Source organism: Macrobrachium rosenbergii, chromosome 1 (genome assembly GCF_040412425.1).
Source record: "Macrobrachium rosenbergii isolate ZJJX-2024 chromosome 1, ASM4041242v1, whole genome shotgun sequence".
Lineage (NCBI taxonomy): Eukaryota > Metazoa > Arthropoda > Malacostraca > Decapoda > Palaemonidae > Macrobrachium > Macrobrachium rosenbergii.
Window position 1 is genome coordinate 35,694,310 of NC_089741.1, and position 18,740 is coordinate 35,713,049.

Consider the following 18,740-nt stretch of genomic DNA (forward strand, 5'->3'; position numbering starts at 1 on the left):
ATCCTTTGAAGGAACTACCCTAACATCAAGGTCCTTCAAATATACTTTGAAGGACCTACCCCAACATCAAGATCCCTCAAATATCCTTTGAAGGAACTACCCTAACATCAAGATCCTTCAAATATACTGTGAAGGACCTACCCCAACATCAAGGTCCCTCAAATATACTTTGAAGGAACTACCTAACATCAAGGTCCTTCAAATATACTTTGAAGGACCTCAACATCAAGGTCCTTTAAATATACTTTGAAGGACCTAGCCTAACATCAAGGTCCCTCAAATATCCTTTGAAGGAACTACCCTAACATCAAGGTCCTTTAAATATACTTTGAAGGACCTAGCCTAACATCAAGGTCCCTCAAATATCCTTTGAAGGAACTACCCTAACATCAAGATCCTTCAAATATACTGTGAAGGACCTACCCTAACATCAAGGTCCCTCAAATATCCTTTGAAAGACCTACCCTAACATCAAGGTCCCTCAAATATCCTTTGAAGGAACTACCCTAACATCAAGGTCCTTTAAATATACTTTGAAGGACCTAGCCTAACATCAAGGTCCCTCAAATATCCTTTGAAGGAACTACCCTAACATCAAGGTCCTTCAAATATACTCTGAAGGACCTACCCCAACATCAAGATCCCTCAAATATACTTTGAAAGACCTACCCTAACATCAAGATCCTTCAAATATACTGTGAAGGACCTACCCTAAAATCAAGGTCCTTTAAATATACTTTGAAGGACCTACTAACATAAGCACCTTTTCACACCTCCCAAAGTGCGCTCGAACTAGCTCTCTGCTCTGGAATTTCTCTTCCTGCTTCTGTTTTTAATGAACTATAACCCTTCTTCCTTTTTAAAAGCTGAAGGCGTATCGCTTCCTTCGTGTTTTTCTTAGGGCTTGGCTACGAAAGAGAATCGAACATAGAATTTAGGCTTAGAGGCCAAGCGCTGGAACGTAGGAGGAGGTCACTCAGCGCTGAAACGGAAATTGAGAGTAAGAAAATTTGAAAGGTGCAACAGGAAGAAACCTCGCAGCTGCACTACGAACCAGTTGTTGGGAGAAGGAGGAAAGTCGGAAGGAAGAAAGAGAATATGAACGGAGGCCCATCAATGGGAATGAAAGAGGTTGCAGCGAGTGGCCGAAGGGACACTGCCCCCATACCCGGTTGGCTAGGAAAGGGCGTTATTAGCCTACCCTAAAAAAAGAAAGAAAACTGGGGCTGGAGTGCTTCAGGCGGAGCGAATAGGCTCTCTAGCCCCCAACTAATCAAATTTTGAGGTCATCAAAACGAACAACACGAGCACTGTCTCCTGAAAGACAAGGGTCACGGGACACACTGCACTTTGCGTCAGTGAGTTTCTGGCAGCGCCGTCTGCGTGACATTTTATTTCGAGGAAAAACACTGGCCGAGTCGTTGGAATACAAACAGGGTCGTTGGAATAGAAACAGAGTCGCTGGAATTGAAACAGAGTCTTTGGAATAGAAACAGAGTCGTTGGAATTGAAACAGAGTCGTTGGAATGGAAACTGAGTCGTTGGAATTGAAAGAGTCGTTGGAACAGAAACACAGAGTCGTTGGCATTGAAAGAGTCTTAGGAATAGAAACAGAGTCTTAGGAATAGAAACAGAGTCTTAGGGATAGAAACACAGAGTCGTTGGAATAGAAACACAGTCGTTGGAATGGAAACAGATTCGTAGAGTCGTTGGAATAGAAACAAGAGTCAATGGAACAGAAACACAGAACCGTCGGAATTGAAACAAGAGTCGTTGGAACAGAAACATAGAGTCGCTGGAATCGGAACACAGAGTCGTTGGAACAGTAAAGGATGCTTCATGCTACTGGATGTACTTTTGCATCACCGATACGCCTGCCTCTACATTTCAGTCTTATGTCACGACCCGCATGAGGGCAGAGTGAGTTTAGTCAAAGGCCAAACGCTGCGACCTATGGGGTCATTCAGCGCTGAAACGCAAACTGGCGGTAAATGGGTTCAGATGTGTAACAGGAGGAAAACCTCGCAGTTGCGCCATGAATCAATTGTTAGGAGAGGATGGAAGGTAAGATGGATGGAAGAGAATATGAACGGAGGTACAGTAAAAGGAATGAAAGGGGTTGCAGCTAGAGGCCTAAGGAAGGGACGCTGCAAAGAACATTAAGCAATGCCCACAGTACACCACAAGAGGCGCACTGACGGCCCCAACCCCCTTCTGAAATTAGTATACTGAGGTCTTCACGTTGGTAAAGAAAACTGGGGGTGGTGCGAGAAGGGGCGTGCCAGACGGAAAATGCCACATGCGCACACCATGAGCAGTCATGCCCGATGAAGCCATTCACATCAAACTTCAACCGCTCCAAGCTGAACGGGTCAGTCACAGTATGAAAAGTAAAAAAAAAAAAAAAAAAAAAACCCAAAGAAACACCCACAAACAAACACAGCGACCTGACGAGGGAGGAACCTCCTTCAGGAGCCGCTACGACAGAACGCGTAGGGCGGCGCCTTTCATACCTCTTCGATTTGAACCGGTTGGTAGGAGAGGTCTCGTAAAATCCAACGTTTTAAGGCGATTCCGTTCCTTCTATCGCATGGCCCCTGTGGGATTTTCCAAGAACGGGGCGAAAGCTGTCATTTGCCAGTAAGACATCAGCCGTCATTCGGCGAATTCCCGATAAAAACAAGTAAAAAATGCGCCGAAGTTTCTTCGACGCAAACGAGTTTTCTGTACAGCCGCTACAGCGTGTAATCAAGGCACCGAACATAGGTCTATCTTTTCGGTGGTCTCGGTATAATGCTGTAAGAGCCGCGGCCCACGAAACTCCAACCACGGCCCGGTGGTCGCATGTCCTATATCGTTGCCAGACGTACGATTATGGCTAACTTTAACTTTAAATGAAATAAAAACTACTGAGCCTAGAGGACTGCAATTCATTTTGTTTGATGACTGGAGGGTGGATGATCAACATACCAATTTGCAGCCCTCTAGCCTCAGTAGTTTTTAAGATCTGATGGCGGACAGAAAAAGTGCGGACAGAAAAGTGCGGACAGAATAAAGTGCGGACAGAAAAAGTGCGGACAGAAAAAGTGCGGACGGACAGACAACTAAAAAAGGGAGAATTTCATCTTTTACTTCTTCAAGCAGGTTTTCAAAACAGCTGTGGACTCTCTGGTAAGAAAGTGAGGGAGATAATTCGCAATGCAAGGTTACTAGTAATTAAATGAAGCCTAAAATATATTAGAGGTAATTGCTATCGAAAAAACAATTTTTTTTTTACAATTACATTTCCAATTTCGAACCTAGGAGATATTGTTTCAGAAGGTGCTAAAAGTATATATATATATATATATATATATATATATATATATATATATATATATATATATATACTATATATATATATATATAAATATATATAAATATAAAATATATATAAATATATATTATATAGGGTATATATATCGTTTGATGTCGAATTCACTATATCTTGGGAGTACTTTACACCCAAAGGGAATTGTGACTGAAAAATGCTTCTGCCTGGGCCAACACTTGTCAATTGCATATAATTCCTCTGGGTGGAAGTTATTCCCACAGTATAGGGAATTCGATATTAAACAGTACTTGTGACCTAATATTTGTGAAAATATAAAAAGGCGTGTATAAGTGACAAAAATTGTAATGAGACTATATATTTATATATATATATATATATATATATATATATATATATATATATATATATATATATATATATATATATATATATCCAAGTACCAACGTATAAAAATAAAAATCCACAAAATTTCCTCATGAGAAAAACTCTGCTTCCTTCTCTCTCTCTCTCTCTCTCTCTCTCTCTCTCTCTCTCTCTCTCTCTCTCTCTACTCTTTTGTACCTCTTCCACACAAAGGCCATTTCTTAAAGCTGAATTGTCCGACAAGGCCGCTGCCCGCTCACCCACCTCATTATATTTTATCACTGGACCGACAAAAAAAAAAAAGAATAAAAAAAAAAAATAAATGGAAGGCATAACAGAAAAGTCTTCAAACGAACGCCCCCTTTGATTCTTCACATGACCTTTCCGAGTACGTAGGTGTCCCGATGCCATTTGTAAGCGTAAGGACCTTTTATCCTCCGGCCTTCCTTTGCCCATGTACACACACACACACACACACACACACACACACACACACACACACACACACACACACACATATATATATATATATATATATATATATATATATATATATATATATATATATATATATATATATATATATATATATATATTATGATTTCACACAGCATACAAGGATGTTCAAGGAGCCTATGTGCCAACGGTGTCTTCCATTTCTTGGTGGTCATTCCTCCTAGAATTAACCAGTCCCAACTCAGTGGTCCTTTAAACAACAACGTCAAAAACTTTTAGAAGGCGACTGGGTCTAACCAAGCAAAAAGGATTAGGCCTATCGGGGAAGCAGCGCTGTAACCAACTGAGGTATTGATGTCTAGTGCCATTGGAATTAAATTCCAATGGCACTAGACATCAATACCTCAAGATCTACCTGCTTTGCTACAAAAGCCTTGATGAGACTTTTTTTTTAGCCTTTTTATCGTAAATATAAATCACCTCTATCATTTAAGAATAACCTACCATATACTGATTGAGTTTTTCCTAGATAAGTATGAATTATGAACTGAACCACTGAATTGGAATATGCCTTACATGTTCATCCACATTTTGCAATATTTGATTAACACCGCGAAACAGATGCTTCTGAATTTACATGACGTTATTTAGTAATAATAACCTAAAAATATCATTGCATAATACAATTCTGGTGCCGTCACCCTATTCCAGAATAAACAAATTTCATAAAAATAAAAAAAATAAATGTTACCCAACACTACCGCCCAAATTCATCTGACGTATAATTTCCCTTATACAGAAGCTATTCACAGTACTATTTGCCTTTATTACCGGACGAATATATTACTGCAGGACATTAATTTCGGTTTAACCACTTTATTTTATTGCAAATTATGTTTTCAAATGTAAAAACTGCATTTAATCAACATAATTCTCGCATAAGGCCACTGTGCATTTCAGTCCGGCTGGGCGACGCATGCGCCTCCAGCGGTCGTTGCAAGAATTAATATGGCGAAGTGGAATGTTCACGTAAATTCAAGTTATTTTTCGCGTGGATTTTTCGTTAATGATATTTGAGTACACTTTCTGACAACTTGAATGCCTCAGTTAGGTTTGTTTATATTTTTCTCTCAGCCTAATTCAATATTCACGAGGTGATAAATAAACGGAACTACTGTACGTCTAAAGGACACTTGACTTCCTACACCTAACTTATCCCTCTTAATTTGACTGTTAGCTACTTTACACACCGTACAAAGGAAGTCGCTAGAAAGATGCCAGTATAATAAATTAGACACTACCATACAGGAATATGCTGTTATATATTACACGGTTTATGGTAAAATACAACACCCGTTGGAAAACTTGGGGTAACATTGAGGCGAAAGCATTAGGGTCAGAGGCTAGGCCTGTAAGCTTCTGACATTTTTTTTTTTGTCTCAATAAAATCAAACTATGAACTTTAAAAGCATTATTTAGTATTATTCAAATCTGAAGCACTTAGCGCTAACACAAATAATGATGTCCCCTGAAGTAATTAATGCAAAAGGCGAATCAATTATCCCGGCAACACTCACCATCTTGGGTAACTCCAAGAGTTGCTTGGTCACGAATTAGCTGTTGTGAAAACCGAACTTTCCTTCGCTTCCGATGGCCTCTTCCACTTTATTTTCACCTTCTTCGATGCTCTGTAACTTTCAGCCATCACTGGTCTACGCTAGAGATACCGCAGGTAGCGAAAAAATGGCAGAAATGGGGAAAGAAGGGGGAACACAAACACACCATGGAAGAAACTTTTTGAATGACTTGTTACGCCAATTCGTACTCACTGAGCCCATGACTCTGTTTGTGGTTTGGTAAGTGTATTGATTCTCTGTTTCCATTTCATTATTGCGCCATTTCTACGTTTTATTTGGCAAGCTAGTATAAGTGATTTTACAAGAGAGGTCAACCTGTAAATAGTTATAATAAATTTATAAAACGGATGATAAGTTAATGTTTAGTTGGACACTTATAATCCCATTCTTCCTGCTGACAGGCTCAGAGTTATTCTGAAGAGGTGAAATTCCCATCCAGTCATCATGATTAAAAATTACAATAATATTAATAATAATCTTACCAGTCATTCACCGATTCGAATTCTACGAAAGTGCTGAGTACAGATATCAATCATGTAGAAAATACAGGTGTATCTTGCAACAGAACTGTCTAAAATAATTGGAGTATTGTCTCTCTCACAAGCCGTGTTAGTCTTTCCCTGGCCGATGAACATTGTAAAACATTTCAAAGGTTAAAACTTGCCGTTTTTCCCCTATGGAAGGAAAAGTATGCTCTGACTTATACTGTTTATCAAAGGAAGGAGAACTGATTATTTGAATTCCCATCTGAAAGAATAATTCTTACAAAAAAATTGGCAAAACTAATGAAATCTGAATACGTATCTAATCTCCCGCGATAGATGTTGTTAAGCTAGTCTACCAGGTCTTCGAAGTATTGAAATCATTTGTTGATGGATGTAAGTTAGACAAGCGAGATAAACCATAAACGTTGCAACGCCAAATTACAGAAATAAATCAGTCAGTCTGAAAACACTAAATATATTTCTCAAAGGAATCTCTTGTGAACCTATACATATTTATATTATTGTTAGGCCTAAGAAAGGAAGCTGAAACGAACCAATTGTACTATCTAGACTCTAGAGCCTTCGCAAGGCACACCGTAAGCGATACCCTCTTGTGTAGGTTTCTACCGAGTGTCAGGTTTCAGAAAACGAAATTTCCGATACCTAGTGAACATCTGCAACAACCTCTCTTCACGCACCTACACAGAAGGCTCACCAGCAACGCGTCGAAACCTTTATATAACTGCACGGTCTCTACCAAACATATATTCTCCCATTTCCTCTCTCTGCACACACCATCTGCGTGTCTGCGTTTAGCTCACGTATCATGTCTTCTCTCTCTCTCTCTCTCTCTCTCTCTCTCTCTCTCTCTCTCTCTCTCTCTCTGTGGCCGTGCACCTTATCGTCTTGTCTTGTCCTCACCCATGAAGGAACGTATCTATCAAACCTTGAGGCCGGTGGACTTGGCCACTGGCGGATTACAACTTTACCAATTGTCTGATATTGATCGCGCTCCCCTTTGCCTTTGAGGGGTGGAGGAGGAGGAGGAGGAGGAGGGGGGGAGGAGGAGGAGGAGGAGGAGGGGAAGGGGAGGAAGGTGAGGAGGAATGGGAAAGATGGTATTGCTGCAGCTGGGTTTCGTCCGATCTCTTCAATAAATAATAGAAAGGAATTGGGGGAAATTCTTGCGTGAAAGAGAAAAATTAAGATAAATAGACGAATAAAGAGAAAAAGAGAGGGAGATGAAGAAATGAAGCATGGAATAACAAAAGGCAAAGGAGTACGTGATCTAGCAAAAGCAAAAGTTGGGGAAATTAAAGAAAACTGAACAAAGATAAAGAAATATTGAAAGACAACTGAAATATAAAGAAAGGGGAGTGTACGCTTTCAATACTCCTTTGGTTTAGGAACCCCTGATTAATTTTCCTACGAGAGGAGGCCAGTGGGGCTGTCATCCTAAACGCCCTTTTCCAGCCCAGGCCCGAAGGAAACGAGACAAAGGGGGGAGGGGGGAAGGAAGGGAGAGGAGAGAGAGAAAGCAGACTTGCCTTTAAGTTGGACTTGCGTTGTACCCAGAGGTTCAAGGAAAGTCGCGGATGACGAAGGCTTCGAAAGATGATACCTCGCTTGAGAGAGAGAGAGAGGCGAAGGCAATAATAATAATAATAATAATAATAATAATAATAATTAGTCAGCAAAAGAGACAAATAGATTAATAGAGAGAGAGAGAGAGAGAGGAGACGGCGTAATAATAATAATAATAATAATTGCCAGAAAAATAGACAAATAGATTAATAGAGAGAGAGAGAGAGAGAGAAGACGAAGGTAATAGTAATAATTAATAATAATAATAAATGATAATAATAATGGTAACAAAAATAGTTGACAGAAAAATAGACAATCAGATTAAGAGAGAGAGAGAGAGAGAGAGAGAGAGAGAGAGAGAGAGAGAGAGAGAGATTTACTTTACTGGTAGGGATTAATTCATCTACAACGAAGGATAATATCTGTTCTCCTCTCCCCCACCCCCAGCTCTCTGGGAAATCCCCACCCTGCCCACCCCAAAACAGAAACATTCAGCCAAGAGCCAAACATTCACAGAATTTCACTGAAATCCTTGGAAGTTCAAATGGGAAATGAGTTAGTGATTATTACTTTCCCAATATGATATTCACAGCAAGTATTGTTGTCTTGAGTGCATGCATGCATGCATGCTTGGACATAATTTTGTATTCAGTTATCTCTGTATTTTTACTTTTGTGCATATAACTGTATCCAGAAAACATAATTTTTGTGAAAAGTGATGCGTAACTTCGTAATAGATATTCCTAGTATATATATGACCCGCAGATAGAGTGTAACTCTTGCAGAGTGCATTTAAATGTGAGATTAAACCCATGCATGTTTACAAGGTTCTGACTTATCTTGAATAAAAAGCAAACAATTATTATTATTATTATTATTATTATTATTATTATTATTATTATTATTATTATTATTATTATTATTATTATTATTCAGAAGATGAACCCTATTCTCTGGAACAAACCCACCAAAGGGGGCCACTGACTTATTTTCAGTCAGAAAATACTACACAGTACAAAGTTCATATAAGATTTATATTAAAGCAGCGGGTTTAATGGAAGCAGGATCGCTCCTGATCCTAGGGGGTGTGGGGTAGAAAATAAAACCCATAGAGAGAGAGAGAGAGAGAGAGAGAGAGAGAGAGAGAGAGAGAGGCTTCAACGACAGTAGTTGGGAGGAGGTACACTACAACCAAGGTCTTGCCTAAGCAGTTGTTTATTGATCCCACGACACTCTCTCTCTCTCTCTCTCTCTCTCTCTCTCCCACATGAGCATAAACAAGAGATGAATGTCATATATAAACATTCCACAAAAAGAGAGGTGCGTATAGTATCATCCCCCAAAAATAAAAAGACACTTATACTGTACATATGTCTGTGGTTTTAGGCCTATGTTTCCGGAGATCCCTTCTCAATGGACATTGCTCTGGGCTCTAATCCCAAGCAAGTCAGCAACGGAAATAGGGAAAGAACATTAGACATTCGTCGAATAAAAGCCTTTTACTTTATTATCACTGAGTACTTGAACCAGACCATTTAGCTCAGTGGTCTGGTTAAACTGGGCTTGCCAATAGCCACCTGCAATGTCTGTACTTATATCTTTGCTTATGTCTATCTACCACTATATCTGTCTATATATAAATATGATATATATATATATATATATATATATATATATATATTTAAACATATATAAATGTGTGTGCGTGTATTATAAATATCAAGGCTCTTTTTCCCCTGACCTTGTGACCCCAATCAATAGAGATTTGTTATCTAGATGAGCTGAATAGCTTGCCAATGAGGGAACGCGTCCACACCACGCATAAGGCAATGATTTAAAAATAAATATATATAAAATCTCTTTATTTATCGCTACATTGCAAATTGCACCTGTCAGGGAAATGTGCAGAAATGTGCGTGACGTAACGAGATCCGTAATAAAACTTACGATAATAAAACTGGCCTGGGAAAATTGGAATTGTCATGAGGATAATCATAGACCGATGATTCGACGTAGTTTGAAAAGTTACGATTTTTAATAATAATAATTAGTTTAGGGAAGGGTGTATGTAGGTTACCGTATCAGAGTCACTTTCATTCAAAGAAAAAGGTATAAAGAAGAAAAATTCGAAATTGGATTAAAAATGAAAATTGCGTTGATCGGTTTAAATATCCAACTTCACAGGAGAAGGGAGAAGGAACGGAAGAGTATAAAACAGCCACTCTGTCTCTCTCTCTCTCCATCTCTTTCTCTCTCTCTCACGCGCACACACCTTGCCTTTTGACATGGGACTATATAAAGTAACTGCATTATCCATATTTCATCTGCACAACGGAACATCCAACAATAGCCGCGTCAAAACAGGGAAAAAAAAAAGAAGACGGCCAAAATAGAACAGGAAGAAAATAATAAGACTCTCACGCTTGTTCACAAAAGAGGTGTCAAACTGGAAGGTGGCCGCTGGTTGGCTTCAACTGAGGTTTTGACTCGAGAACTGTTTGTGTGTGTGTGTGTGTGTTGTAGCATGAGTCTAGGCGGACATGAAACGGTGAGAGAGAGAGAGAGAGAGAGAGAGAGAGAAGACATACATGCCTTCTTAATAATTTGCGTACGGCAGAGCGGGAGAAAAGAAATACACGAACTTCTACACGCGACTGTAGCAAACATGGGCCTACATTAGACATGGGAGTTTGACAAACAGAAGATCAAAGTCTGCGTTTGTGTAGAGGGACAAGGAAATAGAAGAGGGGGTTATACGAAGGAGCCCATCAAGATAAAAAGGAGGATAATAATAGTCCGGAGGTTGTGAACGCCATGCACGACAGGGGAATGGAAGCGTACGGACAACGACGACAACAATAATTGTTACGTCACACTGCGGACTTGTCGCGTTGACGCTCTCAGCGGCAATACGAGAGAGAGATCATCTTAGCGTTTGGTGCGCCATTCCTCTCTCTCTCTCTCTCTCTCTCTCTCTCTCTCTCTCTCTTATCCTTTATTACATGTGACTCGTTAGGAGCAAAGCTTAAATAAGGACTTTTTGGAATGAGGTCCCTAGTCCAGTGCTTTATTATGTGACTTATTGGAAGTCTTTTTGGAATGAGGTCACTAGTCCCATGCTTTCCCCAGTCCCTAACCCCATCCCCTGGCTGTAACCCACAGCAGTCATCTAATTACCACGTACTTGATGATCGTTTCGGGATTTTAACATCATGCGCTTTGTCTGTCCGCTCTCAGGTCTTAAAAACTGCAGAGGCTAGAGGGCTGCAAATTGGTATGTTGATCATCCACCCTCCAATCAAAAAACATACCAAATTGCAGCCCTCTAGCCTCAATAGTTCTTATTTTATTTAAGGTTAAATTAAGCCATAATCGAGGGTCTGGCAGCGATATAAGACAGGCCACCACCGGACCGTGGTTAAAGTTTCATGGGCCACGCCTCATACAGCATTATATCGAGACCACCAAAAGATAGATCTATTTTCGGTGGCTTTGATTATAAGCTGTACCAGAAAACTCGACTGCGCCGAAGAAACTTCCGGCGCATTTTTTACTTGTTTCCATTAATTTTTGTAGATTTGGTAATAAACTTGATATTTTAGGCACAAGTCCTAATTCTTTTTTTGTGCTTCCATTATTCATATATATATATATATATATATATATATATATATATATATATATATATATATATATATATTATATATATATATATATACATATACGCATATATACATATTCCACAGATGTAACGCCTTCTAAATGTAATGGCATGGAATGTGATAGGCCTACCCTGAAAACTCCTATCCCCGTTTAATCTAACTGCTTATAAAGCCGGAGTCCTTATGGCTAGTACTAGCCATAAGGATTAGCCGTTAGTTCTGGGTCAAACAAATCCAGAAATAATAATCTGCTGCATTATGAGAACGATTTCTCCGCCCTGTTTCAAAGCAAACCATCGTGTTGCGGAAACAGTTTTAACAAAATGCCGATTTTTTTGTTGGGGAGGGCGGCGGCCAACAGGCAAGTTGGTACTAGTACCATTCCTAATTTCCGTTATCTCCACTGGGCCATTTGGAAGCCGATATATCGGGAGAGACACACAAGAAGTCCGTTGAGAAGGTTCTTATGACGGGAACTTGTATGCAAACTGAATCTCTCTTGAAAATTACCTTTGTAAGAGAAAAGCCCATCAACTAAATGAGACGCGAGCTGCCATTAGGGCCAATGATGGGTTTTGCCCATACCCTGGATCATTTTATTGTGGCGGTTGCCTTGTCCATTAGGAATATTAAATTCCTTCTCTCTCGCAGGAGAGAGAGAGAGAGAGAAGCCATGGCGATGATGAAGACTGCAAGATTTGCTTTCATTCTTCCGACAGTAATGCTTCAATACGTGAGCCAAGTTCCTGAATTGCCTCTTCAGTTCCCGGACGCTGGAGGCTGGAAGGCTGATAAAATTCCCTCAGTTGATGAACATGTATGCAATTTTTTTCAGCTGCAACCTACAAACCTTACACAACCTGGTCAGCCGCTGAATAACTATACAGTTAATTTATTCCCCATTTGCATTGCCAACCGGCACAAAATAAACTTAGTTTAGTCTTGAGTACTGTTCTCTCTCTCTCTCTCTCTCTCTCTCTCTCTCTCTCTCTCTCTCTCTCACTCTCTCATATACACATACACACACACTATATGTATATACATATAAAAACAGTGAATTATGAGTGTGGTAGTTAGTAAACTGTAGTGGATGGGTTATAGACAGGTTAGACAAAGGTACGAATATTGCCACCTCGTTCGAAAGGACTAGCTGAAAACTTCAGCGAAGAGAGAGAGAAGAGAGAGAGAGAGAGAGAGAGAGAGAGAGAGAGAGAGAGAGAGAGAGAGAGAAACTGTCAGGCATACTATCATATCTCAATGGAAATAAGTAAAAAAGTTCATATTCAGAACAAAATTTCAAAAGACAGGTTGGTTTACCTTCCATTTCATAGTACTATTTTCGTGAGACCAGCCCAGGCAATGAACCGCCTCATCTGATGATTACTTTCTTTTTTTTTTTTTTTTACTTTATTTTCCGAAGCAGATTCTTTTCCGTACGGAAGTAACGACCCTCAGTGGTGCCGATGAATAGGCTGGAAGAAGAAGGAGGAAAAAAAAAAAGAGCGAAAGAAAGAGAAACGATGACGTTAATGAGAATTTTCCATTAAGAACGATGTGATGGGAGAGGAGAGGACCTCCTTATTGATTGTCTTTCCCCGATAACAGGATGACGAACAATGCTCTTTGCTCGTATCGGCCAGATGAACTGTACTACAGCATTCCTTTTAGGGAGAAAAGAATATTTAGGAATAACGGAATGAAGGAAGGGATGAATAATTATGTATACACATACAGTATATACATATGGTATATACGTATATCACTGTAGTAGTCACCCATTTGCGAAGTCCAACAACGTTAACTCTGTTTATAACTGAAGCTGGTTACCGTCAAGAAACGAAAGGCAAGGTCAGTATTAAAGCCTTTGGACGTTCGTGGTGGTTGGTGTATGTCTAGCAATCTCACTCCATTAAAAAACAATAAAAAAATTGGAAGGAAAACATTTTGAGAGATTGGAATTATGAGCCCATCAGCGAACAGCGTGGAACCGTAGCTGAGTGTTGCCAGCTATACTTTCTATGAACGGATTTCATATTTTTGTAAACAACTGAAGGAAATCTACGTGATGGGTAAAAAATGGAGAAGTGGCATGGTGATGAAATGAACAAAATAAACGATTAACTTCTGCAAAGGTAATTATCGCAGCAAAATGACAACTGAATATCAGGCTCGATAAACTCGAACTCGGCCAAGTTCAAGACAGTCTTTAAAAAGAGTTGTGTTTACATTGTGCTCACGTGTTTATTGCTCAGTGCAACATCCACCCGTTTTCGCTATTTGCTTGCTTATCGTGCACCTCTAGTCGCCATCAATTATGTCCAGAACCACGAGGAATTCGTCAGCGTAGACGTGAAATGAAAGACTCCCACAGAAGTGAAGAAAGTGCGGTAAAAAGATTTTCGAGCAGAGTAGACATTTTTTTTTTTTGGACGGCCATCGACACTGACACCCATCGCGAGATGGTAAGTTTACCAATGTTAAAGCTGACCTAGCTGCTTCGTTTTATGTTACAGTGACTTCTTGAATCTAAAATAATACGGGGTAAAGTTTATGTGATGTTCATATCTAGGAATGACGTTTTGAACGAAGTCCGAGAGGAATAGATTTTAAAGTAGTGTTCTCCCGCCAAGAGCAACTTCATAGGACTATGCACCCTTGCATCAGTCTTCATAGTGTTCAGTTACCAACGTGGAGTGCTTTAGTTACAGTATATATTGGTGTGTTTTAGTCCTTTATTCGTTCATATTCACACATTCCTAGTAGTGCATAGAGCCATTTTTGCAAAATGGCTAATAGGCAAAGAGTGATGGCGAGATCACTGTGTTGGAAGTCCGTTTGCGTAGAGACTAGTGTAAGGTTCTTTGTTATTTTTTACTTCGTTTTTTTTTTTAATCACACGTTTATCGTGATCGTGAAGAGAGAAACCATTAAAGAACGGCGTTTCTGAAAGCGAAAATTAACGGAAGACCGGTTCAAATTCCCTCTAAATGAATTAGAATTGCCATAGTGCTTCGACATAATTTTGCCTTAACCATTCGCTGTTCCAGAAACGTAACATTATAGTAATTCTCACGGCAACTGTCTGGGCTAGAAAAAGGACACCAGGTTTCCCCTTCTGCTGTCCCCACTGTCTGTTTAATTAAGAAAAAAAAAAAAACAGAACAGTGCAAAACGAAGAAGATATCGAGGAGAAAGGAAAAAAAATGATCTCGTCGATCGTGCATCTCGGGGAGATAGCACTGGGAGAATATAACGTACAGTGCCCACATATCTCGCGTGAAATACCCGCCCGAGAAAATGAACCCATTTGTAATAAGTTGGGAGCAATTATCATCACTAACGCTGAAGAAATAACCGCCCTTTTTATGCGCAGGAGGAGAAATATATAAGGTCTGCTTTGTCAGAGATAGCAGAGTGGATAAAAGCTCGACGCGTTTCTCATCTGTCCCCCCCTATCCCCCCTCCCCCCAGCCAACCCACCTCCCCAGCGCGTTCAGAGTCCGGGGTGAGGGAGGGTAGAAATTCTTAATTTTATTTCCCGTTTGGACCTTCAGTGGATTTCAGTGGAAATCGTTTTAAAAAGAAAATGATTAGGAAATCGAGAAATAGAGCGTTCGTCGTGTGGCAAGTGCATTTTGACACATTTCTTTTATAGATAAGACTATATATATATATATATATATATATATATATATATAAATATATAATATATATATACAGTATATATATATGTATATAGTCATATATATGTGTGTATATATATCTATATATATTATATAATTTTTTGGCTTTTCTTGACTTACGTGAAGTATTTTCCCTTCTCAACATTTTATTGAATGTAATGGGTAATGGATTCGATAGTATTGTAAATATGTATATATATATATATATATATATATATATATATATATATATACATATATACTACTGTACATATACATATATGTGTGTGTGTGTAGTAATACTATCACCCAGTTTTCTTACATATACAGTATATATACAGTATATATATATATATGTAATGTATATCTGTATACATAGATATATATAAATATATATAAATATATATATATATATATATATATATATATATATATATATATATATATATATATATAATGTGTGTGTATGAAAATCCATCACTGACTAATTTTTCACTTTAGCTTATTCTTTGACTGTAAGTTTATGTATAAAACTTACAAGCTTCATGAAATGCATGTAACAGTGAAAGTTGTGTACACGTTAAATTTCAATTTAAAATGCTACCTGGTCCTATGCCCAGGTCTACTTGTGTCTAGTTACTTTTGTGGTTTTTGTCCAACAAGTGAAATTTATAGTTCCTTCTGATATTTTTCATTCGTATAGATATGTGCATAGGTATGTGTGCATAATATACATAACCTTTCCATGTTTCAATGTACTCCAACATTCTCTCTCTCTCTCTCTCTCTCTCTCTCTCTCTCTCTCTCTCTCTCTCTCTCCGTGTGAGTTTCTAGCAGCTAACCACAATTCTCTCTTATCTTCACAGGACGCGTTTTCTCAACCATTCCATGTTTCGATGTATTCCAACATCTCTCTCTCTCTCTCTCTCTCTCTCTCTCTCTCTCTCTCTCTCTCTCTCTCTCTCTCCACTCCACTTATTGAAGATTCTGATTCCATTATTTTGCATGTATGTTTGTATTTATGCACTTCTCTCTCTCTCTCTGTCATTGAAGGTTCTGATTCCACTACTTTGTATGTATGTTTGTATTTATGTACCCCTCTCTCTCTCTCTCTCTCTCTCTCTCTCTCTCTCTCTCTCTCTCTCTCTCTCTCTCTCTCTCTCTCCCCACTTATTGAGGGTTCTGATTCCATTATCTTGTACGCATGTTTGTATTCATGTACCTCTCTCTCTCTCTCATTGAAGGTTCTGATACCATTATTTTACCTGTATGTTTGTATTTATGTACCTCTCTCTCTCTCTCTCTCTCTCTCTCCCCACCGTGTGTCTGAGAAGGCCTGAGGGCAATTTAAAGGCGACCAGCGCTTATGGAAGCAGGGACATCCTTCTTTCATCCTTGGGGATGCTTCCATCGTCCTACGTATATTTCCATCGCTTATTGTAATGTTTCTCCTTTCCTTTGCTTATTCACTACTTGGCAGCACACGAAAAATGTCGTCCATTTTCACGGGAACTTATTATTATTATTATTATTATTATTATTATTATTATTATTATTATTATTATTATTATTATTTTTATTATTATTCGGAAGATGAACCCTATTCCTATGGACCAAGCCCACCACAGGGCCATTTTGACTTAAAATTTAAGTTATTAGAAAAAAACAGATGCATTAATAAATAAATAAATATGTAAGTAAAATATTAAAATACAGGTTGAATTGCAATGGGGTAATAATGCATTGCATCTTCGCTTGAACTTGAAGTTCTCTCATCACACTGTTCCAGTTAGTTGAAAAGGGGAATCGAAGGCGCTCTGTTCAGCTTTATTTTTAAATATATTTCTATTTAAATAAATAAATATATATATATACTGTGTATATGTATATACATATTAATACTTCAGGTACGATTGCACCATCTCTTGTTTTATTTAATTGATGCTTTCGTTAGTTAATTAAGTTAAGTACGGTACCTTAGTTTAACCAGACCACTGAGCTGATTAACAGCTCTCCTAGGGCTGGCCGGAAGGATTAGATTTATTTTACGTGGCTAAGAACCTATTGGTTACCAAGCAACGGGACCTACAACTTATTGTGGAATCGAACCACATTATGACAAGAAATGAATTACTATCACCAGAAACAAATTTCTCTAATTCTTCATTGGCCGGTCGGAGAAACGAACGCGGGTCCAGCAGAGTGCTAGACGAGAACGACACCAACCGGTCCAATGATGCTTTCGTAGGTGAATATCTTATGAATATCCTGAGAATGCTTTCACCCCAGTGGGGTGAGGATTATCAGACTTGTCGAGGTAATCCTCGTCGAGGAGAGAGAGAGAGAGAGAGAGAGAGAGAGAATGTTGGAATATATAGAAACGTGGAATGGTTGAAGGAGAGTTGTGGTTAGTAGGTAAAAAGTAGGTAAAAGTGAAAATAGCAATGGCATACGTTATTGAACATCGATGAGAATGTGTTGAATTTATCCTCACCCCATCACTCCTATTGTAGCTCAGTAAATGATTTGCGTCAGACTCATTTGCAGCTGCAAAACAACTGTCAGAGTTCGTCTTCGCTTCTCGGTATCAAGTGGTTTTTAACAGGGTGTTGCAGAAGCTCTCCTTTCTCTATCTCTCCTTGAGTTTGTGACTCGTCGATGTGACACGAAATTAACGTGCAATTGTAGACGTTGACGTAGAACCTCTGGAGCTAGACGTTGCTGAAATGCTCCTGGGTTAAGATCTGCTTTGCTTAATGTCAGGTCACTGGAAACAGAAAGTTTTCTGTTACCTTATACAGGAGTCAATGATAATTTTTTCCTGTATATATATGTATATATATATATACATTTTAATTACAAAACATTAAGCTACAAATGTCATTTAATGTCTATTTCGCTCTACCTCGGAAATAACACCGAAGCGAATTGGATATTAAGCGACATTTGTGAAGGGCAAACCCCACGATGGAAAGAGAAAAATGGAGTACTGCAAGGCCTTTCGACTTCAGTCCGCTAAGTTAAGGACAAGAAGTCGAAAGGCCTTTTCTCTTCCTTCGTGGATTTTGACTTTATATATTCATCACGTTCCATATTTTTCGTGATTCTGTATATATATATATATACACACACACACACACACACACACACACACACACATATATATATATATATATATATATATATATATATATATATATATATATATATATATATATATACATACTGTATATATAGTGGTCAGATAGACATCTACCGATCCCCAAATTTCAAGGTCGTTTCCTCGTACCCAAGGGACCTTAAACAAAAACACTGGTTCCTTCAAAGGCCCCATTTCACAAAGTATCAAAATTAAAAACGAATGAAAGGGCTCTGTGCTGGGAAACCAGCGGGCTACATCGGCCGCTCAAGCCGAAGCCTTTTGCGTTCTCAGTCGATTGAACTGAAACCATCCGGACCTTTTGGTAGGTCACGAGAGAGAATTCCGCCAATCAGAGACTTCGAGGCAGAGAGAGAGGCGAGTTTGAACGGACCAATCACGGAGCAGGAGGGAAGAA